This window comes from Aquarana catesbeiana, unplaced genomic scaffold (genome assembly GCF_042186555.1).
Source record: "Aquarana catesbeiana isolate 2022-GZ unplaced genomic scaffold, ASM4218655v1 unanchor86, whole genome shotgun sequence".
NCBI lineage: Eukaryota > Metazoa > Chordata > Amphibia > Anura > Ranidae > Aquarana > Aquarana catesbeiana.
Window position 1 is genome coordinate 449,612 of NW_027362746.1, and position 24,116 is coordinate 473,727.

Below are 24,116 nucleotides of genomic sequence, written 5' to 3' on the forward strand. Positions count from 1 at the left end.
TCGGTTAACAGCCGAACACGCTAACCGATTGCGCCACAGAGACTGCACGCCGAGGGCCGGCGCACCGGCCGAGGGAGACATGAATAATAAAAACAAAGTTCCTTAAAAGGCTTCCCAATTGCACATTTCTAGAGTGCCTTCTAGAGTGCCTTCTAGTTAAAGGGGGAGAGAGGCAGGGTAAAAGAGGGCATCCTTCGAGCCGGAATCGAACCAGCGACCTAAGGATTACTACGTTGACGCTACAGTCCTCCGCTCTACCAGCTGAGCTATCGAAGGGGCCGCCGGTGGGTCGTAGCCCGTGACTCCTTGCATTCAAAGCCAGCGCTTTGCCCTTTGCGTTAGTCCTTCTGCCTTGAGGGATTGGTCTATGCCGCCTCTGCCTGAAAGGTCAAATGCCTTGGCAGCTGTGATGTGGGAAAGCTCGGCTTCACGTTTTGCACAGCGAGAAAACACAATCGAAGCACCTACCGCGTTTTGTTGGGAGCCCAAAAACCACAGCAGCAACGGTGATGTACCTCCCTGACAGCAAGTAAGCGCAGGAGTGTTTGGAAGCGCATTGCGTCTATCAAAACAAATTGGGCCGAAAGTTAGCAAAAAGTGTTTGGCGTCAGTTGGTAGCAAGAGGCCACACGGGAGGCAGCGTCTTAGCCCGGCTAGCTCAGTCGGTAGAGCATGAGACTCTTAATCTCAGGGTCGTGGGTTCGAGCCCCACGTTGGGCGTATGGCATCGCAACGTTTTGGCCCAGTCAGTGGCATTCATGCGCACTGCACGGCCCCACCTTTACCATATCGACTGGCTTCTCTTCCATTCCCTCTACAAACGGGGAAATGTTTCGAGCTTATCTTTCTAGTGGTCAATTCGTATGGCAGCAAGTTGACCTTGCGCTGGGGCGTGGTTCTTATCAGCGCCACGTGTGACACGAATTGGATAGAGATAGTGGCACAGGCCCCGGACAGCCTTGCGTTGGTGGTATAGTGGTGAGCATAGCTGCCTTCCAAGCAGTTGACCCGGGTTCGATTCCCGGCCAACGCACTCCTATCCCTTTTTGGCCTTGCAAAGCGGCCCTAAGCAAAGACCCAAGTCATCCAGGTCCTTGAAGAAAGCTCCTAAGATATCCTGGCTTAGCGACAACTGTGGAGACTTTCTTCGGCATTCGAAAAGTCTCTGGCCTTATGCTTTAACTCGCTCAGGAGGTCCAGCATTATCCAGGGCCAAGGTTCAGCCATTTTGACTACTGATTCCCAAAGAGAATCAACTCTGTCACACACAACATTGCTAAGTATCTGGCAACAACGCTAACACCCTTAGCTGGCATCATATTGCACCATTTGCTATTCGGTGACGAAGGCATCGAATAGCAAATGACCCGCTTTGGACTGTGTCTTGCAAGGCAAGGAAAGGGGTGCATTTGGGCAAGGAGGCCTACAGGAAACCTACCCACACACACCGCTATCTGCTTTTTGGCTCACACCACCCACTGGAACCCAAGCTGGGGCTTCTTAGGAATCTGCAATATCGGGCTGACGCGGTAACAACAAAAAGAGTCTACAGACCCTCTCAGGTGTGCTTTGAAAGCTTGTGGCTAGCCAGACTGGGTCTTGGCTAAACATCCACAAGGTCACGAAAACAAACTGGGGAGAAGCAGAACATTTGGAGAAATATAGTCACCCCCGTAAGCCACTGGAGTGTCAGAAAAACTCCGGAGGATCTTTAACAACAATTGCATCGCTGTGTACTTCAAGTCCAGCAATACACTGGGACGGAAGCTTGTACATCGGCACTATCTGCACTGCCCATTTTGAACATCGCTCTAGCTAGCCAAGCGATTTGACAACAATTGTCACCTTTAGCCACGCCGATCTAGGCACCAATAGCTATGCAGGCTTCCTGCCACCAACAATGGGATCATCTAACTTGAACAGGGCGGTTCTACAATTTTCACACCTCCCCCTGTTCTTGGACAATCAACATCGACACATTCACATGGTGATTGTCTTAAGGTGTGACTAGAAGTGCTGCAGTTATCTTCCTGAGCCAAAGAAGTGGCTCGATCAACTATGTAAACCTCTTCAACAAACGGCTAGTACATTTGCAAGGGTCTCCAGTGAACGCTTGTTTGTCTGCTCAGTTGCCGGTCACCTGAAGAGAGCCAAAGGACACGCTTTGTTTTAGCCTTCGGGCCCCACTGAGGTAATGGAGAAAACATGAGCGTCCCTGGGTGGGCTCGAACCACCAACCTTTCGGTTAACAGCCGAACGCGCTAACCGATTGCGCCACAGAGACTGCACGCCGAGGGCCGGCGCACCGGCCGAGGGAGACATGAATAATAAAAACAAAGTTCCTTAAAAGGCTTCCCAATTGCACATTTCTAGAGTGCCTTCTAGTTAAAGGGGGAGAGAGGCAGGGTAAAAGAGGGCATCCTTCGAGCCGGAATCGAACCAGCGACCTAAGGATTACTACGTTGACGCTACAGTCCTCCGCTCTACCAGCTGAGCTATCGAAGGGGCCGCCGGTGGGTCGTAGCCCGTGACTCCTTGCATTCAAAGCCAGCGCTTTGCCCTTTGCGTTAGTCCTTCTGCCTTGAGGGATTGGTCTATGCCGCCTCTGCCTGAAAGGTCAAATGCCTTGGCAGCTGTGATGTGGGAAAGCTCGGCTTCACGTTTTGCACAGCGAGAAAACACAATCGAAGCACCTACCGCGTTTTGTTGGGAGCCCAAAAACCACAGCAGCAACGGTGATGTACCTCCCTGACAGCAAGTAAGCGCAGGAGTGTTTGGAAGCGCATTGCGTCTATCAAAACAAATTGGGCCGAAAGTTAGCAAAAAGTGTTTGGCGTCAGTTGGTAGCAAGAGGCCACACGGGAGGCAGCGTCTTAGCCCGGCTAGCTCAGTCGGTAGAGCATGAGACTCTTAATCTCAGGGTCGTGGGTTCGAGCCCCACGTTGGGCGTATGGCATCGCAACGTTTTGGCCCAGTCAGTGGCATTCATGCGCACTGCACGGCCCCACCTTTACCATATCGACTGGCTTCTCTTCCATTCCCTCTACAAACGGGGAAATGTTTCGAGCTTATCTTTCTAGTGGTCAATTCGTATGGCAGCAAGTTGACCTTGCGCTGGGGCGTGGTTCTTATCAGCGCCACGTGTGACACGAATTGGATAGAGATAGTGGCACAGGCCCCGGACAGCCTTGCGTTGGTGGTATAGTGGTGAGCATAGCTGCCTTCCAAGCAGTTGACCCGGGTTCGATTCCCGGCCAACGCACACCTATCCCTTTTTGGCCTTGCAAAGCGGCCCTAAGCAAAGACCCAAGTCATCCAGGTCCTTGAAGAAAGCTCCTAAGATATCCTGGCTTAGCGACAACTGTGGAGACTTTCTTCGGCATTCGAAAAGTCTCTGGCCTTATGCTTTAACTCGCTCAGGAGGTCCAGCATTATCCAGGGCCAAGGTTCAGCCATTTTGACTACTGATTCCCAAAGAGAATCAACTCTGTCACACACAACATTGCTAAGTATCTGGCAACAACGCTAACACCCTTAGCTGGCATCATATTGCACCATTTGCTATTCGGTGACGAAGGCATCGAATAGCAAATGACCCGCTTTGGACTGTGTCTTGCAAGGCAAGGAAAGGGGTGCATTTGGGCAAGGAGGCCTACAGGAAACCTACCCACACACACCGCTATCTGCTTTTTGGCTCACACCACCCACTGGAACCCAAGCTGGGGCTTCTTAGGACTCTGCAGTATCGGGCTGACGCGGTAACAACAAAAAGAGTCTACAGACCCTCTCAGGTGTGCTTTGAAAGCTTGTGGCTAGCCAGACTGGGTCTTGGCTAAACATCCACAAGGTCACGAAAACAAACTGGGGAGAAGCAGAACATTTGGAGAAATATAGTCACCCCCGTAAGCCACTGGAGTGTCAGAAAAACTCCGGAGGATCTTTAACAACAATTGCATCGCTGTGTACTTCAAGTCCAGCAATACACTGGGACGGAAGCTTGTACATCGGCACTATCTGCACTGCCCATTTTGAACATCGCTCTAGCTAGCCAAGCGATTTGACAACAATTGTCACCTTTAGCCACGCCGATCTAGGCACCAATAGCTATGCAGGCTTCCTGCCACCAACAATGGGATCATCTAACTTGAACAGGGCGGTTCTACAATTTTCACACCTCCCCCTGTTCTTGGACAATCAACATCGACACATTCACATGGTGATTGTCTTAAGGTGTGACTAGAAGTGCTGCAGTTATCTTCCTGAGCCAAAGAAGTGGCTCGATCAACTATGTAAACCTCTTCAACAAACGGCTAGTACATTTGCAAGGGTCTCCAGTGAACGCTTGTTTGTCTGCTCAGTTGCCGGTCACCTGAAGAGAGCCAAAGGACACGCTTTGTTTTAGCCTTCGGGCCCCACTGAGGTAATGGAGAAAACATGAGCGTCCCTGGGTGGGCTCGAACCACCAACCTTTCGGTTAACAGCCGAACACGCTAACCGATTGCGCCACAGAGACTGCACGCCGAGGGCCGGCGCACCGGCCGAGGGAGACATGAATAATAAAAACAAAGTTCCTTAAAAGGCTTCCCAATTGCACATTTCTAGAGTGCCTTCTAGAGTGCCTTCTAGTTAAAGGGGGAGAGAGGCAGGGTAAAAGAGGGCATCCTTCGAGCCGGAATCGAACCAGCGACCTAAGGATTACTACGTTGACGCTACAGTCCTCCGCTCTACCAGCTGAGCTATCGAAGGGGCCGCCGGTGGGTCGTAGCCCGTGACTCCTTGCATTCAAAGCCAGCGCTTTGCCCTTTGCGTTAGTCCTTCTGCCTTGAGGGATTGGTCTATGCCGCCTCTGCCTGAAAGGTCAAATGCCTTGGCAGCTGTGATGTGGGAAAGCTCGGCTTCACGTTTTGCACAGCGAGAAAACACAATCGAAGCACCTACCGCGTTTTGTTGGGAGCCCAAAAACCACAGCAGCAACGGTGATGTACCTCCCTGACAGCAAGTAAGCGCAGGAGTGTTTGGAAGCGCATTGCGTCTATCAAAACAAATTGGGCCGAAAGTTAGCAAAAAGTGTTTGGCGTCAGTTGGTAGCAAGAGGCCACACGGGAGGCAGCGTCTTAGCCCGGCTAGCTCAGTCGGTAGAGCATGAGACTCTTAATCTCAGGGTCGTGGGTTCGAGCCCCACGTTGGGCGTATGGCATCGCAACGTTTTGGCCCAGTCAGTGGCATTCATGCGCACTGCACGGCCCCACCTTTACCATATCGACTGGCTTCTCTTCCATTCCCTCTACAAACGGGGAAATGTTTCGAGCTTATCTTTCTAGTGGTCAATTCGTATGGCAGCAAGTTGACCTTGCGCTGGGGCGTGGTTCTTATCAGCGCCACGTGTGACACGAATTGGATAGAGATAGTGGCACAGGCCCCGGACAGCCTTGCGTTGGTGGTATAGTGGTGAGCATAGCTGCCTTCCAAGCAGTTGACCCGGGTTCGATTCCCGGCCAACGCACTCCTATCCCTTTTTGGCCTTGCAAAGCGGCCCTAAGCAAAGACCCAAGTCATCCAGGTCCTTGAAGAAAGCTCCTAAGATATCCTGGCTTAGCGACAACTGTGGAGACTTTCTTCGGCATTCGAAAAGTCTCTGGCCTTATGCTTTAACTCGCTCAGGAGGTCCAGCATTATCCAGGGCCAAGGTTCAGCCATTTTGACTACTGATTCCCAAAGAGAATCAACTCTGTCACACACAACATTGCTAAGTATCTGGCAACAACGCTAACACCCTTAGCTGGCATCATATTGCACCATTTGCTATTCGGTGACGAAGGCATCGAATAGCAAATGACCCGCTTTGGACTGTGTCTTGCAAGGCAAGGAAAGGGGTGCATTTGGGCAAGGAGGCCTACAGGAAACCTACCCACACACACCGCTATCTGCTTTTTGGCTCACACCACCCACTGGAACCCAAGCTGGGGCTTCTTAGGACTCTGCAATATCGGGCTGATGCGGTAACAACAAAAAGAGTCTACAGACCCTCTCAGGTGTGCTTTGAAAGCTTGTGGCTAGCCAGACTGGGTCTTGGCTAAACATCCACAAGGTCACGAAAACAAACTAGGGAGAAGCAGAACATTTGGAGAAATATAGTCACCCCCGTAAGCCACTGGAGTGTCAGAAAAACTCCGGAGGATCTTTAACAACAATTGCATCGCTGTGTACTTCAAGTCCAGCAATACACTGGGACGGAAGCTTGTACATCGGCACTATCTGCACTGCCCATTTTGAACATCGCTCTAGCTAGCCAAGCGATTTGACAACAATTGTCACCTTTAGCCACGCCGATCTAGGCACCAATAGCTATGCAGGCTTCCTGCCACCAACAATGGGATCATCTAACTTGAACAGGGCGGTTCTACAATTTTCACACCTCCCCCTGTTCTTGGACAATCAACATCGACACATTCACATGGTGATTGTCTTAAGGTGTGACTAGAAGTGCTGCAGTTATCTTCCTGAGCCAAAGAAGTGGCTCGATCAACTATGTAAACCTCTTCAACAAACGGCTAGTACATTTGCAAGGGTCTCCAGTGAACGCTTGTTTGTCTGCTCAGTTGCCGGTCACCTGAAGAGAGCCAAAGGACACGCTTTGTTTTAGCCTTCGGGCCCCACTGAGGTAATGGAGAAAACATGAGCGTCCCTGGGTGGGCTCGAACCACCAACCTTTCGGTTAACAGCCGAACGCGCTAACCGATTGCGCCACAGAGACTGCACGCTGAGGGCCGGCGCACCGGCCGAGGGAGACATGAATAATAAAAACAAAGTTCCTTAAAAGGCTTCCCAATTGCACATTTCTAGAGTGCCTTCTAGAGTGCCTTCTAGTTAAAGGGGGAGAGAGGCAGGGTAAAAGAGGGCATCCTTCGAGCCGGAATCGAACCAGCGACCTAAGGATTACTACGTTGACGCTACAGTCCTCCGCTCTACCAGCTGAGCTATCGAAGGGGCCGCCGGTGGGTCGTAGCCCGTGACTCCTTGCATTCAAAGCCAGCGCTTTGCCCTTTGCGTTAGTCCTTCTGCCTTGAGGGATTGGTCTATGCCGCCTCTGCCTGAAAGGTCAAATGCCTTGGCAGCTGTGATGTGGGAAAGCTCGGCTTCACGTTTTGCACAGCGAGAAAACACAATCGAAGCACCTACCGCGTTTTGTTGGGAGCCCAAAAACCACAGCAGCAATGGTGATGTACCTCCCTGACAGCAAGTAAGCGCAGGAGTGTTTGGAAGCGCATTGCGTCTATCAAAACAAATTGGGCCGAAAGTTAGCAAAAAGTGTTTGGCGTCAGTTGGTAGCAAGAGGCCACACGGGAGGCAGCGTCTTAGCCCGGCTAGCTCAGTCGGTAGAGCATGAGACTCTTAATCTCAGGGTCGTGGGTTCGAGCCCCACGTTGGGCGTATGGCATCGCAACGTTTTGGCCCAGTCAGTGGCATTCATGCGCACTGCACGGCCCCACCTTTACCATATCGACTGGCTTCTCTTCCATTCCCTCTACAAACGGGGAAATGTTTCGAGCTTATCTTTCTAGTGGTCAATTCGTATGGCAGCAAGTTGACCTTGCGCTGGGGCGTGGTTCTTATCAGCGCCACGTGTGACACGAATTGGATAGAGATAGTGGCACAGGCCCAGGACAGCCTTGCGTTGGTGGTATAGTGGTGAGCATAGCTGCCTTCCAAGCAGTTGACCCGGGTTCGATTCCCGGCCAACGCACTCCTATCCCTTTTTGGCCTTGCAAAGCGGCCCTAAGCAAAGACCCAAGTCATCCAGGTCCTTGAAGAAAGCTCCTAAGATATCCTGGCTTAGCGACAACTGTGGAGACTTTCTTCGGCATTCGAAAAGTCTCTGGCCTTATGCTTTAACTCGCTCAGGAGGTCCAGCATTATCCAGGGCCAAGGTTCAGCCATTTTGACTTCTGATTCCCAAAGAGAATCAACTCTGTCACACACAACATTGCTAAGTATCTGGCAACAACGCTAACACCCTTAGCTGGCATCATATTGCACCATTTGCTATTCGGTGACGAAGGCATCGAATAGCAAATGACCCGCTTTGGACTGTGTCTTGCAAGGCAAGGAAAGGGGTGCATTTGGGCAAGGAGGCCTACAGGAAACCTACCCACACACACCGCTATCTGCTTTTTGGCTCACACCACCCACTGGAACCCAAGCTGGGGCTTCTTAGGACTCTGCAATATCGGGCTGACGCGGTAACAACAAAAAGAGTCTACAGACCCTCTCAGGTGTGCTTTGAAAGCTTGTGGCTAGCCAGACTGGGTCTTGGCTAAACATCCACAAGGTCACGAAAACAAACTGGGGAGAAGCAGAACATTTGGAGAAATATAGTCACCCCCGTAAGCCACTGGAGTGTCAGAAAAACTCCGGAGGATCTTTAACAACAATTGCATCGCTGTGTACTTCAAGTCCAGCAATACACTGGGACGGAAGCTTGTACATCGGCACTATCTGCACTGCCCATTTTGAACATCGCTCTAGCTAGCCAAGCGATTTGACAACAATTGTCACCTTTAGCCACGCCGATCTAGGCACCAATAGCTATGCAGGCTTCCTGCCACCAACAATGGGATCATCTAACTTGAACAGGGCGGTTCTACAATTTTCACACCTCCCCCTGTTCTTGGACAATCAACATCGACACATTCACATGGTGATTGTCTTAAGGTGTGACTAGAAGTGCTGCAGTTATCTTCCTGAGCCAAAGAAGTGGCTCGATCAACTATGTAAACCTCTTCAACAAACGGCTAGTACATTTGCAAGGGTCTCCAGTGAACGCTTGTTTGTCTGCTCAGTTGCCGGTCACCTGAAGAGAGCCAAAGGACACGCTTTGTTTTAGCCTTCGGGCCCCACTGAGGTAATGGAGAAAACATGAGCGTCCCTGGGTGGGCTCGAACCACCAACCTTTCGGTTAACAGCCGAATGCGCTAACCGATTGCGCCACAGAGACTGCACGCCGAGGGCCGGCGCACCGGCCGAGGGAGACATGAATAATAAAAACAAAGTTCCTTAAAAGGCTTCCCAATTGCACATTTCTAGAGTGCCTTCTAGAGTGCCTTCTAGTTAAAGGGGGAGAGAGGCAGGGTAAAAGAGGGCATCCTTTGAGCCGGAATCGAACCAGCGACCTAAGGATTACTACGTTGACGCTACAGTCCTCCGCTCTACCAGCTGAGCTATCGAAGGGGCCGCCGGTGGATCGTAGCCCGTGACTCCTTGCATTCAAAGCCAGCGCTTTGCCCTTTGCGTTAGTCCTTCTGCCTTGAGGGATTGGTCTATGCCGCCTCTGCCTGAAAGGTCAAATGCCTTGGCAGCTGTGATGTGGGAAAGCTCGGCTTCACGTTTTGCACAGCGAGAAAACACAATCGAAGCACCTACCGCGTTTTGTTGGGAGCCCAAAAACCACAGCAGCAATGGTGATGTACCTCCCTGACAGCAAGTAAGCGCAGGAGTGTTTGGAAGCGCATTGCGTCTATCAAAACAAATTGGGCCGAAAGTTAGCAAAAAGTGTTTGGCGTCAGTTGGTAGCAAGAGGCCACACGGGAGGCAGCGTCTTAGCCCGGCTAGCTCAGTCGGTAGAGCATGAGACTCTTAATCTCAGGGTCGTGGGTTCGAGCCCCACGTTGGGCGTATGGCATCGCAACGTTTTGGCCCAGTCAGTGGCATTCATGCGCACTGCACGGCCCCACCTTTACCATATCGACTGGCTTCTCTTCCATTCCCTCTACAAACGGGGAAATGTTTCGAGCTTATCTTTCTAGTGGTCAATTCGTATGGCAGCAAGTTGACCTTGCGCTGGGGCGTGGTTCTTATCAGCGCCACGTGTGACACGAATTGGATAGAGATAGTGGCACAGGCCCCGGACAGCCTTGCGTTGGTGGTATAGTGGTGAGCATAGCTGCCTTCCAAGCAGTTGCCCCGGGTTCGATTCCCGGCCAACGCACTCCTATCCCTTTTTGGCCTTGCAAAGCGGCCCTAAGCAAAGACCCAAGTCATCCAGGTCCTTGAAGAAAGCTCCTAAGATATCCTGGCTTAGCGACAACTGTGGAGACTTTCTTCGGCATTCGAAAAGTCTCTGGCCTTATGCTTTAACTCGCTCAGGAGGTCCAGCATTATCCAGGGCCAAGGTTCAGCCATTTTGACTACTGATTCCCAAAGAGAATCAACTCTGTCACACACAACATTGCTAAGTATCTGGCAACAACGCTAACACCCTTAGCTGGCATCATATTGCACCATTTGCTATTCGGTGACGAAGGCATCGAATAGCAAATGACCCGCTTTGGACTGTGTCTTGCAAGGCAAGGAAAGGGGTGCATTTGGGCAAGGAGGCCTACAGGAAACCTACCCACACACACCGCTATCTGCTTTTTGGCTCACACCACCCACTGGAACCCAAGCTGGGGCTTCTTAGGACTCTGCAATATCGGGCTGACGCGGTAACAACAAAAAGAGTCTACAGACCCTCTCAGGTGTGCTTTGAAAGCTTGTGGCTAGCCAGACTGGGTCTTGGCTAAACATCCACAAGGTCACGAAAACAAACTGGGGAGAAGCAGAACATTTGGAGAAATATAGTCACCCCCGTAAGCCACTGGAGTGTCAGAAAAACTCCGGAGGATCTTTAACAACAATTGCATCGCTGTGTACTTCAAGTCCAGCAATACACTGGGACGGAAGCTTGTACATCGGCACTATCTGCACTGCCCATTTTGAACATCGCTCTAGCTAGCCAAGCGATTTGACAACAATTGTCACCTTTAGCCACGCCGATCTAGGCACCAATAGCTATGCAGGCTTCCTGCCACCAACAATGGGATCATCTAACTTGAACAGGGCGGTTCTACAATTTTCACACCTCCCCCTGTTCTTGGACAATCAACATCGACACATTCACATGGTGATTGTCTTAAGGTGTGACTAGAAGTGCTGCAGTTATCTTCCTGAGCCAAAGAAGTGGCTCGATCAACTATGTAAACCTCTTCAACAAACGGCTAGTACATTTGCAAGGGTCTCCAGTGAACGCTTGTTTGTCTGCTCAGTTGCCGGTCACCTGAAGAGAGCCAAAGGACACGCTTTGTTTTAGCCTTCGGGCCCCACTGAGGTAATGGAGAAAACATGAGCGTCCCTGGGTGGGCTCGAACCACCAACCTTTCGGTTAACAGCCGAACGCGCTAACCGATTGCGCCACAGAGACTGCACGCCGAGGGCCGGCGCACCGGCCGAGGGAGACATGAATAATAAAAACAAAGTTCCTTAAAAGGCTTCCCAATTGCACATTTCTAGAGTGCCTTCTAGAGTGCCTTCTAGTTAAAGGGGGAGAGAGGCAGGGTAAAAGAGGGCATCCTTCGAGCCGGAATCGAACCAGCGACCTAAGGATTACTACGTTGACGCTACAGTCCTCCGCTCTACCAGCTGAGCTATCGAAGGGGCCGCCGGCGGGTCGTAGCCCGTGACTCCTTGCATTCAAAGCCAGCGCTTTGCCCTTTGCGTTAGTCCTTCTGCCTTGAGGGATTGGTCTATGCCGCCTCTGCCTGAAAGGTCAAATGCCTTGGCAGCTGTGATGTGGGAAAGCTCGGCTTCACGTTTTGCACAGCGAGAAAACACAATCGAAGCACCTACCGCGTTTTGTTGGGAGCCCAAAAACCACAGCAGCAACGGTGATGTACCTCCCTGACAGCAAGTAAGCGCAGGAGTGTTTGGAAGCGCATTGCGTCTATCAAAACAAATTGGGCCGAAAGTTAGCAAAAAGTGTTTGGCGTCAGTTGGTAGCAAGAGGCCACACGGGAGGCAGCGTCTTAGCCCGGCTAGCTCAGTCGGTAGAGCATGAGACTCTTAATCTCAGGGTCGTGGGTTCGAGCCCCACGTTGGGCGTATGGCATCGCAACGTTTTGGCCCAGTCAGTGGCATTCATGCGCACTGCACGGCCCCACCTTTACCATATCGACTGGCTTCTCTTCCATTCCCTCTACAAACGGGGAAATGTTTCGAGCTTATCTTTCTAGTGGTCAATTCGTATGGCAGCAAGTTGACCTTGCGCTGGGGCGTGGTTCTTATCAGCGCCACGTGTGACACGAATTGGATAGAGATAGTGGCACAGGCCCCGGACAGCCTTGCGTTGGTGGTATAGTGGTGAGCATAGCTGCCTTCCAAGCAGTTGACCCGGGTTCGATTCCCGGCCAACGCACTCCTATCCCTTTTTGGCCTTGCAAAGCGGCCCTAAGCAAAGACCCAAGTCATCCAGGTCCTTGAAGAAAGCTCCTAAGATATCCTGGCTTAGCGACAACTGTGGAGACTTTCTTCGGCATTCGAAAAGTCTCTGGCCTTATGCTTTAACTCGCTCAGGAGGTCCAGCATTATCCAGGGCCAAGGTTCAGCCATTTTGACTACTGATTCCCAAAGAGAATCAACTCTGTCACACACAACATTGCTAAGTATCTGGCAACAACGCTAACACCCTTAGCTGGCATCATATTGCACCATTTGCTATTCGGTGACGAAGGCATCGAATAGCAAATGACCCGCTTTGGACTGTGTCTTGCAAGGCAAGGAAAGGGGTGCATTTGGGCAAGGAGGCCTACAGGAAACCTACCCACACACACCGCTATCTGCTTTTTGGCTCACACCACCCACTGGAACCCAAGCTGGGGCTTCTTAGGACTCTGCAATATCGGGCTGACGCGGTAACAACAAAAAGAGTCTACAGACCCTCTCAGGTGTGCTTTGAAAGCTTGTGGCTAGCCAGACTGGGTCTTGGCTAAACATCCACAAGGTCACGAAAACAAACTGGGGAGAAGCAGAACATTTGGAGAAATATAGTCACCCCCGTAAGCCACTGGAGTGTCAGAAAAACTCCGGAGGATCTTTAACAACAATTGCATCGCTGTGTACTTCAAGTCCAGCAATACACTGGGACGGAAGCTTGTACATCGGCACTATCTGCACTGCCCATTTTGAACATCGCTCTAGCTAGCCAAGCGATTTGACAACAATTGTCACCTTTAGCCACGCCGATCTAGGCACCAATAGCTATGCAGGCTTCCTGCCACCAACAATGGGATCATCTAACTTGAACAGGGCGGTTCTACAATTTTCACACCTCCCCCTGTTCTTGGACAATCAACATCGACACATTCACATGGTGATTGTCTTAAGGTGTGACTAGAAGTGCTGCAGTTATCTTCCTGAGCCAAAGAAGTGGCTCGATCAACTATGTAAACCTCTTCAACAAACGGCTAGTACATTTGCAAGGGTCTCCAGTGAACGCTTGTTTGTCTGCTCAGTTGCCGGTCACCTGAAGAGAGCCAAAGGACACGCTTTGTTTTAGCCTTCGGGCCCCACTGAGGTAATGGAGAAAACATGAGCGTCCCTGGGTGGGCTCGAACCACCAACCTTTCGGTTAACAGCCGAACGCGCTAACCGATTGCGCCACAGAGACTGCACGCCGAGGGCCGGCGCACCGGCCGAGGGAGACATGAATAATAAAAACAAAGTTCCTTAAAAGGCTTCCCAATTGCACATTTCTAGAGTGCCTTCTAGAGTGCCTTCTAGTTAAAGGGGGAGAGAGGCAGGGTAAAAGAGGGCATCCTTCGAGCCGGAATCGAACCAGCGACCTAAGGATTACTACGTTGACGCTACAGTCCTCCGCTCTACCAGCTGAGCTATCGAAGGGGCCGCCGGTGGGTCGTAGCCCGTGACTCCTTGCATTCAAAGCCAGCGCTTTGCCCTTTGCGTTAGTCCTTCTGCCTTGAGGGATTGGTCTATGCCGCCTCTGCCTGAAAGGTCAAATGCCTTGGCAGCTGTGATGTGGGAAAGCTCGGCTTCACGTTTTGCACAGCGAGAAAACACAATCGAAGCACCTACCGCGTTTTGTTGGGAGCCCAAAAACCACAGCAGCAACGGTGATGTACCTCCCTGACAGCAAGTAAGCGCAGGAGTGTTTGGAAGCGCATTGCGTCTATCAAAACAAATTGGGCCGAAAGTTAGCAAAAAGTGTTTGGCGTCAGTTGGTAGCAAGAGGCCACACGGGAGGCAGCGTCTTAGCCCGGCTAGCTCAGTCGGTAGAGCATGAGACTCTTAATCTCAGGGTCGTGGGTTCGAGCCCCACGTTGGGCGTATGGCATCGCAACGTTTAGGCCCAGTCAGTGGCATTCATGCGCACTGCACGGCCCCACCTTTACCATATCGACTGGCTTCTCTTCCATTCCCTCTACAAACGGGGAAATGTTTCGAGCTTATCTTTCTAGTGGTCAATTCGTATGGCAGCAAGTTGACCTTGCGCTGGGGCGTGGTTCTTATCAGCGCCACGTGTGACACGAATTGGATAGAGATAGTGGCACAGGCCCCGGACAGCCTTGCGTTGGTGGTATAGTGGTGAGCATAGCTGCCTTCCAAGCAGTTGACCCGGGTTCGATTCCCGGCCAACGCACTCCTATCCCTTTTTGGCCTTGCAAAGCGGCCCTAAGCAAAGACCCAAGTCATCCAGGTCCTTGAAGAAAGCTCCTAAGATATCCTGGCTTAGCGACAACTGTGGAGACTTTCTTCGGCATTCGAAAAGTCTCTGGCCTTATGCTTTAACTCGCTCAGGAGGTCCAGCATTATCCAGGGCCAAGGTTCAGCCATTTTGACTACTGATTCCCAAAGAGAATCAACTCTGTCACACACAACATTGCTAAGTATCTGGCAACAACGCTAACACCCTTAGCTGGCATCATATTGCACCATTTGCTATTCGGTGACGAAGGCATCGAATAGAAAATGACCCGCTTTGGACTGTGTCTTGCAAGGCAAGGAAAGGGGTGCATTTGGGCAAGGAGGCCTACAGGAAACCTACCCACACACACCGCTATCTGCTTTTTGGCTCACACCACCCACTGGAACCCAAGCTGGGGCTTCTTAGGACTCTGCAATATCGGGCTGACGCGGTAACAACAAAAAGAGTCTACAGACCCTCTCAGGTGTGCTTTGAAAGCTTGTGGCTAGCCAGACTGGGTCTTGGCTAAACATCCACAAGGTCACGAAAACAAACTGGGGAGAAGCAGAACATTTGGAGAAATATAGTCACCCCCGTAAGCCACTGGAGTGTCAGAAAAACTCCGGAGGATCTTTAACAACAATTGCATCGCTGTGTACTTCAAGTCCAGCAATACACTGGGACGGAAGCTTGTACATCGGCACTATCTGCACTGCCCATTTTGAACATCGCTCTAGCTAGCCAAGCGATTTGACAACAATTGTCACCTTTAGCCACGCCGATCTAGGCACCAATAGCTATGCAGGCTTCCTGCCACCAACAATGGGATCATCTAACTTGAACAGGGCGGTTCTACAATTTTCACACCTCCCCCTGTTCTTGGACAATCAACATCGACACATTCACATGGTGATTGTCTTAAGGTGTGACTAGAAGTGCTGCAGTTATCTTCCTGAGCCAAAGAAGTGGCTCGATCAACTATGTAAACCTCTTCAACAAACGGCTAGTACATTTGCAAGGGTCTCCAGTGAACGCTTGTTTGTCTGCTCAGTTGCCGGTCACCTGAAGAGAGCCAAAGGACACGCTTTGTTTTAGCCTTCGGGCCCCACTGAGGTAATGGAGAAAACATGAGCGTCCCTGGGTGGGCTCGAACCACCAACCTTTCGGTTAACAGCCGAACGCGCTAACCGATTGCGCCACAGAGACTGCACGCCGAGGGCCGGCGCACCGGCCGAGGGAGACATGAATAATAAAAACAAAGTTCCTTAAAAGGCTTCCCAATTGCACATTTCTAGAGTGCCTTCTAGAGTGCCTTCTAGTTAAAGGGGGAGAGAGGCAGGGTAAAAGAGGGCATCCTTCGAGCCGGAATCGAACCAGCGACCTAAGGATTACTACGTTGACGCTACAGTCCTCCGCTCTACCAGCTGAGCTATCGAAGGGGCCGCCGGTGGGTCGTAGCCCGTGACTCCTTGCATTCAAAGCCAGCGCTTTGCCCTTTGCGTTAGTCCTTCTGCCTTGAGGGATTGGTCTATGCCGCCTCTGCCTGAAAGGTCAAATGCCTTGGCAGCTGTGATGTGGGAAAGCTCGGCTTCACGTTTTGCACAGCGAGAAAACACAATCGAAGCACCTACCGCGTTTTGTTGGGAGCCCAAAAACCACAGCAGCAACGGTGATGTACCTCCCTGACAGCAAGTAAGCGCAGGAGTGTTTGGAAGCGCATTGCGTCTATCAAAACAAATTGGGCCGAAAGTTAGCAAAAAGTGTTTGGCGTCAGTTGGTAGCAAGAGGCCACACGGGAGGCAGCGTCTTAGCCCGGCTAGCTCAGTCGGTAGAGCATGAGACTCTTAATCTCAGGGTCGTGGGTTCGAGCCCCACGTTGGGCGTATGGCATCGCAACGTTTTGGCCCAGTCAGTGGCATTCATGCGCACTGCACGGCCCCACCTTTACCATATCGACTGGCTTCTCTTCCATTCCCTCTACAAACGGGGAAATGTTTCGAGCTTATCTTTCTAGTGGTCAATTCGTATGGCAGCAAGTTGACCTTGCGCTGGGGCGTGGTTCTTATCAGCGCCACGTGTGACACGAATTGGATAGAGATAGTGGCACAGGCCCCGGACAGCCTTGCGTTGGTGGTATAGTGGTGAGCATAGCTGCCTTCCAAGCAGTTGACCCGGGTTCGATTCCCGGCCAACGCACTCCTATCCCTTTTTGGCCTTGCAAAGCGGCCCTAAGCAAAGACCCAAGTCATCCAGGTCCTTGAAGAAAGCTCCTAAGATATCCTGGCTTAGCGACAACTGTGGAGACTTTCTTCGGCATTCGAAAAGTCTCTGGCCTTATGCTTTAACTCGCTCAGGAGGTCCAGCATTATCCAGGGCCAAGGTTCAGCCATTTTGACTACTGATTCCCAAAGAGAATCAACTCTGTCACACACAACATTGCTAAGTATCTGGCAACAACGCTAACACCCTTAGCTGGCATCATATTGCACCATTTGCTATTCGGTGACGAAGGCATCGAATAGCAAATGACCCGCTTTGGACTGTGTCTTGCAAGGCAAGGAAAGGGGTGCATTTGGGCAAGGAGGCCTACAGGAAACCTACCCACACACACCGCTATCTGCTTTTTGGCTCACACCACCCACTGGAACCCAAGCTGGGGCTTCTTAGGACTCTGCAATATCGGGCTGACGCGGTAACAACAAAAAGAGTCTACAGACCCTCTCAGGTGTGCTTTGAAAGCTTGTGGCTAGCCAGACTGGATCTTGGCTAAACATCCACAAGGTCACGAAAACAAACTGGGGAGAAGCAGAACATTTGGAGAAATATAGTCACCCCCGTAAGCCACTGGAGTGTCAGAAAAACTCCGGAGGATCTTTAACAACAATTGCATCGCTGTGTACTTCAAGTCCAGCAATACACTGGGACGGAAGCTTGTACATCGGCACTATCTGCACTGCCCATTTTGAACATCGCTCTAGCTAGCCAAGCGATTTGACAACAATTGTCACCTTTAGCCACGCCGATCTAGGCACCAATAGCTATGCAGGCTTCCTGCCACCAACAATGGGATCATCTAACTTGAACAGGGCGGTTCTACAATTTTCACACCTCCCCCTGTTCTTGGACAATCAACATCGACACATTCACATGGTGATTGTCTTAAGGTGTGACTAGAAGTGCTGCAGTTATCTTCCTGAGCCAAAGAAGTGGCTCGATCAACTATGTAAACCTCTTCAACAAACGGCTAGTACATTTGCAAGGGTCTCCAGTGAACGCTTGTTTGTCTGCTCAGTTGCCGGTCACCTGAAGAGAGCCAAAGGACACGCTTTGTTTTAGCCTTCGGGCCCCACTGAGGTAATGGAGAAAACATGAGCGTCCCTGGGTGGGCTCGAACCACCAACCTTTCGGTTAACAGCCGAACGCGCTAACCAATTGCGCCACAGAGACTGCACGCCGAGGGCCGGCGCACCGGCCGAGGGAGACATGAATAATAAAAACAAAGTTCCTTAAAAGGCTTCCCAATTGCACATTTCTAGAGTGCCTTCTAGAGTGCCTTCTAGTTAAAGGGGGAGAGAGGCAGGGTAAAAGAGGGCATCATTCGAGCCGGAATCGAACCAGCGACCTAAGGATTACTACGTTGACGCTACAGTCCTCCGCTCTACCAGCTGAGCTATCGAAGGGGCCGCCGGTGGGTCGTAGCCCGTGACTCCTTGCATTCAAAGCCAGCGCTTTGCCCTTTGCGTTAGTCCTTCTGCCTTGAGGGATTGGTCTATGCCGCCTCTGCCTGAAAGGTCAAATGCCTTGGCAGCTGTGATGTGGGAAAGCTCGGCTTCACGTTTTGCACAGCGAGAAAACACAATCGAAGCACCTACCGCGTTTTGTTGGGAGCCCAAAAACCACAGCAGCAACGGTGATGTACCTCCCTGACAGCAAGTAAGCGCAGGAGTGTTTGGAAGCGCATTGCGTCTATCAAAACAAATTGGGCCGAAAGTTAGCAAAAAGTGTTTGGCGTCAGTTGGTAGCAAGAGGCCACACGGGAGGCAGCGTCTTAGCCCGGCTAGCTCAGTCGGTAGAGCATGAGACTCTTAATCTCAGGGTCGTGGGTTCGAGCCCCACGTTGGGCGTATGGCATCGCAACGTTTTGGCCCAGTCAGTGGCATTCATGCGCACTGCACGGCCCCACCTTTACCATATCGACTGGCTTCTCTTCCATTCCCTCTACAAACGGGGAAATGTTTCGAGCTTATCTTTCTAGTGGTCAATTCGTATGGCAGCAAGTTGACCTTGCGCTGGGGCGTGGTTCTTATCAGCGCCACGTGTGACACGAATTGGATAGAGATAGTGGCACAGGCCCCGGACAGCCTTGCGTTGGTGGTATAGTGGTGAGCATAGCTGCCTTCCAAGCAGTTGACCCGGGTTCGATTCCCGGCCAACGCACTCCTATCCCTTTTTGGCCTTGCAAAGCGGCCCTAAGCAAAGACCCAAGTCATCCAGGTCCTTGAAGAAAGCTCCTAAGATATCCTGGCTTAGCGACAACTGTGGAGACTTTCTTCGGCATTCGAAAAGTCTCTGGCCTTATGCTTTAACTCGCTCAGGAGGTCCAGCATTATCCAGGGCCAAGGTTCAGCCATTTTGACTACTGATTCCCAAAGAGAATCAACTCTGTCACACACAACATTGCTAAGTATCTGGCAACAACGCTAACACCCTTAGCTGGCATCATATTGCACCATTTGCTATTCGGTGACGAAGGCATCGAATAGCAAATGACCCGCTTTGGACTGTGTCTTGCAAGGCAAGGAAAGGGGTGCATTTGGGCAAGGAGGCCTACAGGAAACCTACCCACACACACCGCTATCTGCTTTTTGGCTCACACCACCCACTGGAACCCAAGCTGGGGCTTCTTAGGACTCTGCAATATCGGGCTGACGCGGTAACAACAAAAAGAGTCTACAGACCCTCTCAGGTGTGCTTTGAAAGCTTGTGGCTAGCCAGACTGGGTCTTGGCTAAACATCCACAAGGTCACGAAAACAAACTGGGGAGAAGCAGAACATTTGGAGAAATATAGTCACCCCCGTAAGCCACTGGAGTGTCAGAAAAACTCCGGAGGATCTTTAACAACAATTGCATCGCTGTGTACTTCAAGTCCAGCAATACACTGGGACGGAAGCTTGTACATCGGCACTATCTGCACTGCCCATTTTGAACATCGCTCTAGCTAGCCAAGCGATTTGACAACAATTGTCACCTTTAGCCACGCCGATCTAGGCACCAATAGCTATGCAGGCTTCCTGCCACCAACAATGGGATCATCTAACTTGAACAGGGCGGTTCTACAATTTTCACACCTCCCCCTGTTCTTGGACAATCAACATCGACACATTCACATGGTGATTGTCTTAAGGTGTGACTAGAAGTGCTGCAGTTATCTTCCTGAGCCAAAGAAGTGGCTCGATCAACTATGTAAACCTCTTCAACAAACGGCTAGTACATTTGCAAGGGTCTCCAGTGAACGCTTGTTTGTCTGCTCAGTTGCCGGTCACCTGAAGAGAGCCAAAGGACACGCTTTGTTTTAGCCTTCGGGCCCCACTGAGGTAATGGAGAAAACATGAGCGTCCCTGGGTGGGCTCAAACCACCAACCTTTCGGTTAACAGCCGAACACGCTAACCGATTGCGCCACAGAGACTGCACGCCGAGGGCCAGCGCACCGGCCGAGGGAGACATGAATAATAAAAACAAAGTTCCTTAAAAGGCTTCCCAATTGCACATTTCTAGAGTGCCTTCTAGAGTGCCTTCTAGTTAAAGGGGGAGAGAGGCAGGGTAAAAGAGGGCATCCTTCGAGCCGGAATCGAACCAGCGACCTAAGGATTACTACGTTGACGCTACAGTCCTCCGCTCTACCAGCTGAGCTATCGAAGGGGCCGCCGGTGGGTCGTAGCCCGTGACTCCTTGCATTCAAAGCCAGCGCTTTGCCCTTTGCGTTAGTCCTTCTGCCTTGAGGGATTGGTCTATGCCGCCTCTGCCTGAAAGGTCAAATGCCTTGGCAGCTGTGATGTGGGAAAGCTCGGCTTCACGTTTTGCACAGCGAGAAAACACAATCGAAGCACCTACCGCGTTTTGTTGGGAGCCCAAAAACCACAGCAGCAACGGTGATGTACCTCCCTGACAGCAAGTAAGCGCAGGAGTGTTTGGAAGCGCATTGCGTCTATCAAAACAAATTGGGCCGAAAGTTAGCAAAAAGTGTTTGGCGTCAGTTGGTAGCAAGAGGCCACACGGGAGGCAGCGTCTTAGCCCGGCTAGCTCAGTCGGTAGAGCATGAGACTCTTAATCTCAGGGTCGTGGGTTCGAGCCCCACGTTGGGCGTATGGCATCGCAACGTTTTGGCCCAGTCAGTGGCATTCATGCGCACTGCACGGCCCCACCTTTACCATATCGACTGGCTTCTCTTCCATTCCCTCTACAAACGGGGAAATGTTTCGAGCTTATCTTTCTAGTGGTCAATTCGTATGGCAGCAAGTTGACCTTGCGCTGGGGCGTGGTTCTTATCAGCGCCACGTGTGACACGAATTGGATAGAGATAGTGGCACAGGCCCCGGACAGCCTTGCGTTGGTGGTATAGTGGTGAGCATAGCTGCCTTCCAAGCAGTTGACCCGGGTTCGATTCCCGGCCAACGCACTCCTATCCCTTTTTGGCCTTGCAAAGCGGCCCTAAGCAAAGACCCAAGTCATCCAGGTCCTTGAAGAAAGCTCCTAAGATATCCTGGCTTAGCGACAACTGTGGAGACTTTCTTCGGCATTCGAAAAGTCTCTGGCCTTATGCTTTAACTCGCTCAGGAGGTCCAGCATTATCCAGGGCCAAGGTTCAGCCATTTTGACTACTGATTCCCAAAGAGAATCAACTCTGTCACACACAACATTGCTAAGTATCTGGCAACAACGCTAACACCCTTAGCTGGCATCATATTGCACCATTTGCTATTCGGTGACGAAGGCATCGAATAGCAAATGACCCGCTTTGGACTGTGTCTTGCAAGGCAAGGAAAGGGGTGCATTTGGGCAAGGAGGCCTACAGGAAACCTACCCACACACACCGCTATCTGCTTTTTGGCTCACACCACCCACTGGAACCCAAGCTGGGGCTTCTTAGGACTCTGCAATATCGGGCTGACGCGGTAACAACAAAAAGAGTCTACAGACCCTCTCAGGTGTGCTTTGAAAGCTTGTGGCTAGCCAGACTGGGTCTTGGCTAAACATCCACAAGGTCACGAAAACAAACTGGGGAGAAGCAGAACATTTGGAGAAATATAGTCACCCCCGTAAGCCACTGGAGTGTCAGAAAAACTCCGGAGGATCTTTAACAACAATTGCATCGCTGTGTACTTCAAGTCCAGCAATACACTGGGACGGAAGCTTGTACATCGGCACTATCTGCACTGCCCATTTTGAACATCGCTCTAGCTAGCCAAGCGATTTGACAACAATTGTCACCTTTAGCCACGCCGATCTAGGCACCAATAGCTATGCAGGCTTCCTGCCACCAACAATGGGATCATCTAACTTGAACAGGGCGGTTCTACAATTTTCACACCTCCCCCTGTTCTTGGACAATCAACATCGACACATTCACATGGTGATTGTCTTAAGGTGTGACTAGAAGTGCTGCAGTTATCTTCCTGAGCCAAAGAAGTGGCTCGATCAACTATGTAAACCTCTTCAACAAACGGCTAGTACATTTGCAAGGGTCTCCAGTGAACGCTTGTTTGTCTGCTCAGTTGCCGGTCACCTGAAGAGAGCCAAAGGACACGCTTTGTTTTAGCCTTCGGGCCCCACTGAGGTAATGGAGAAAACATGAGCGTCCCTGGGTGGGCTCGAACCACCAACCTTTCGGTTAACAGCCGAACGCGCTAACCGATTGCGCCACAGAGACTGCACGCCGAGGGCCGGCGCACCGGCCGAGGGAGACATGAATAATAAAAACAAAGTTCCTTAAAAGGCTTCCCAATTGCACATTTCTAGAGTGCCTTCTAGAGTGCCTTCTAGTTAAAGGGGGAGAGAGGCAGGGTAAAAGAGGGCATCCTTCGAGCCGGAATCGAACCAGCGACCTAAGGATTACTACGTTGACGCTACAGTCCTCCGCTCTACCAGCTGAGCTATCGAAGGGGCCGCCGGTGGGTCGTAGCCCGTGACTCCTTGCATTCAAAGCCAGCGCTTTGCCCTTTGCGTTAGTCCTTCTGCCTTGAGGGATTGGTCTATGCCGCCTCTGCCTGAAAGGTCAAATGCCTTGGCAGCTGTGATGTGGGAAAGCTCGGCTTCACGTTTTGCACAGCGAGAAAACACAATCGAAGCACCTACCGCGTTTTGTTGGGAGCCCAAAAACCACAGCAGCAACGGTGATGTACCTCCCTGACAGCAAGTAAGCGCAGGAGTGTTTGGAAGCGCATTGCGTCTATCAAAACAAATTGGGCCGAAAGTTAGCAAAAAGTGTTTGGCGTCAGTTGGTAGCAAGAGGCCACACGGGAGGCAGCGTCTTAGCCCGGCTAGCTCAGTCGGTAGAGCATGAGACTCTTAATCTCAGGGTCGTGGGTTCGAGCCCCACGTTGGGCGTATGGCATCGCAACGTTTTGGCCCAGTCAGTGGCATTCATGCGCACTGCACGGCCCCACCTTTACCATATCGACTGGCTTCTCTTCCATTCCCTCTACAAACGGGGAAATGTTTCGAGCTTATCTTTCTAGTGGTCAATTCGTATGGCAGCAAGTTGACCTTGCGCTGGGGCGTGGTTCTTATCAGCGCCACGTGTGACACGAATTGGATAGAGATAGTGGCACAGGCCCCGGACAGCCTTGCGTTGGTGGTATAGTGGTGAGCATAGCTGCCTTCCAAGCAGTTGACCCGGGTTCGATTCCCGGCCAACGCACTCCTATCCCTTTTTGGCCTTGCAAAGCGGCCCTAAGCAAAGACCCAAGTCATCCAGGTCCTTGAAGAAAGCTCCTAAGATATCCTGGCTTAGCGACAACTGTGGAGACTTTCTTCGGCATTCGAAAAGTCTCTGGCCTTATGCTTTAACTCGCTCAGGAGGTCCAGCATTATCCAGGGCCAAGGTTCAGCCATTTTGACTACTGATTCCCAAAGAGAATCAACTCTGTCACACACAACATTGCTAAGTATCTGGCAACAACGCTAACACCCTTAGCTGGCATCATATTGCACCATTTGCTATTCGGTGACGAAGGCATCGAATAGCAAATGACCCGCTTTGGACTGTGTCTTGCAAGGCAAGGAAAGGGGTGCATTTGGGCAAAAAGGCCTACAGGAAACCTACCCACACACACCGCTATCTGCTTTTTGGCTCACACCACCCACTGGAACCCAAGCTGGGGCTTCTTAGGAATCTGCAATATCGGGCTGACGCGGTAACAACAAAAAGAGTCTACAGACCCTCTCAGGTGTGCTTTGAAAGCTTGTGGCTAGCCAGACTGGGTCTTGGCTAAACATCCACAAGGTCACGAAAACAAACTGGGGAGAAGCAGAACATTTGGAGAAATATAGTCACCCCCGTAAGCCACTGGAGTGTCAGAAAAACTCCGGAGGATCTTTAACAA

The 24,116-nt window shown here is 51.3% G+C and overlaps 16 non-coding genes across 16 annotated transcripts; all 16 read right to left on the bottom strand.

Annotated features, from left to right (window-relative positions):
• Positions 1 to 190: 190 nt before the first annotated feature.
• TRNAY-GUA (transfer RNA tyrosine (anticodon GUA)) lies at positions 191 to 276 on the bottom strand. The gene is given in 2 exon segments: positions 191 to 226; positions 240 to 276. It is a non-coding gene; the product is annotated as a tRNA-Tyr (tRNA).
• Positions 277 to 2,210: 1,934 nt separating this feature from the next.
• On the bottom strand, positions 2,211 to 2,284 carry TRNAN-GUU (transfer RNA asparagine (anticodon GUU)). Its single transcript has one exon. It is a non-coding gene; the product is annotated as a tRNA-Asn (tRNA).
• Positions 2,285 to 2,419: 135 nt separating this feature from the next.
• TRNAY-GUA (transfer RNA tyrosine (anticodon GUA)) lies at positions 2,420 to 2,505 on the bottom strand. The gene is given in 2 exon segments: positions 2,420 to 2,455; positions 2,469 to 2,505. It is a non-coding gene; the product is annotated as a tRNA-Tyr (tRNA).
• Positions 2,506 to 4,660: 2,155 nt separating this feature from the next.
• Positions 4,661 to 4,746, bottom strand: TRNAY-GUA (transfer RNA tyrosine (anticodon GUA)). The gene is given in 2 exon segments: positions 4,661 to 4,696; positions 4,710 to 4,746. It is a non-coding gene; the product is annotated as a tRNA-Tyr (tRNA).
• Positions 4,747 to 6,680: 1,934 nt separating this feature from the next.
• On the bottom strand, positions 6,681 to 6,754 carry TRNAN-GUU (transfer RNA asparagine (anticodon GUU)). Its single transcript has one exon. It is a non-coding gene; the product is annotated as a tRNA-Asn (tRNA).
• Positions 6,755 to 6,901: 147 nt separating this feature from the next.
• TRNAY-GUA (transfer RNA tyrosine (anticodon GUA)) lies at positions 6,902 to 6,987 on the bottom strand. Its single transcript is given in 2 exon segments — positions 6,902 to 6,937; positions 6,951 to 6,987. It is a non-coding gene; the product is annotated as a tRNA-Tyr (tRNA).
• Positions 6,988 to 11,162: 4,175 nt separating this feature from the next.
• TRNAN-GUU (transfer RNA asparagine (anticodon GUU)) lies at positions 11,163 to 11,236 on the bottom strand. The gene has a single exon. It is a non-coding gene; the product is annotated as a tRNA-Asn (tRNA).
• Positions 11,237 to 11,383: 147 nt separating this feature from the next.
• TRNAY-GUA (transfer RNA tyrosine (anticodon GUA)) lies at positions 11,384 to 11,469 on the bottom strand. The gene is given in 2 exon segments: positions 11,384 to 11,419; positions 11,433 to 11,469. It is a non-coding gene; the product is annotated as a tRNA-Tyr (tRNA).
• Positions 11,470 to 13,403: 1,934 nt separating this feature from the next.
• Positions 13,404 to 13,477, bottom strand: TRNAN-GUU (transfer RNA asparagine (anticodon GUU)). Its single transcript has one exon. It is a non-coding gene; the product is annotated as a tRNA-Asn (tRNA).
• A 147-nt stretch (positions 13,478 to 13,624) lies between these two features.
• TRNAY-GUA (transfer RNA tyrosine (anticodon GUA)) lies at positions 13,625 to 13,710 on the bottom strand. Its single transcript is given in 2 exon segments — positions 13,625 to 13,660; positions 13,674 to 13,710. It is a non-coding gene; the product is annotated as a tRNA-Tyr (tRNA).
• A 1,934-nt stretch (positions 13,711 to 15,644) lies between these two features.
• On the bottom strand, positions 15,645 to 15,718 carry TRNAN-GUU (transfer RNA asparagine (anticodon GUU)). The gene has a single exon. It is a non-coding gene; the product is annotated as a tRNA-Asn (tRNA).
• A 147-nt stretch (positions 15,719 to 15,865) lies between these two features.
• On the bottom strand, positions 15,866 to 15,951 carry TRNAY-GUA (transfer RNA tyrosine (anticodon GUA)). Its single transcript is given in 2 exon segments — positions 15,866 to 15,901; positions 15,915 to 15,951. It is a non-coding gene; the product is annotated as a tRNA-Tyr (tRNA).
• A 1,934-nt stretch (positions 15,952 to 17,885) lies between these two features.
• TRNAN-GUU (transfer RNA asparagine (anticodon GUU)) lies at positions 17,886 to 17,959 on the bottom strand. Its single transcript has one exon. It is a non-coding gene; the product is annotated as a tRNA-Asn (tRNA).
• Positions 17,960 to 20,347: 2,388 nt separating this feature from the next.
• TRNAY-GUA (transfer RNA tyrosine (anticodon GUA)) lies at positions 20,348 to 20,433 on the bottom strand. The gene is given in 2 exon segments: positions 20,348 to 20,383; positions 20,397 to 20,433. It is a non-coding gene; the product is annotated as a tRNA-Tyr (tRNA).
• A 1,934-nt stretch (positions 20,434 to 22,367) lies between these two features.
• TRNAN-GUU (transfer RNA asparagine (anticodon GUU)) lies at positions 22,368 to 22,441 on the bottom strand. The gene has a single exon. It is a non-coding gene; the product is annotated as a tRNA-Asn (tRNA).
• Positions 22,442 to 22,588: 147 nt separating this feature from the next.
• Positions 22,589 to 22,674, bottom strand: TRNAY-GUA (transfer RNA tyrosine (anticodon GUA)). The gene is given in 2 exon segments: positions 22,589 to 22,624; positions 22,638 to 22,674. It is a non-coding gene; the product is annotated as a tRNA-Tyr (tRNA).
• Positions 22,675 to 24,116: the final 1,442 nt, after the last annotated feature.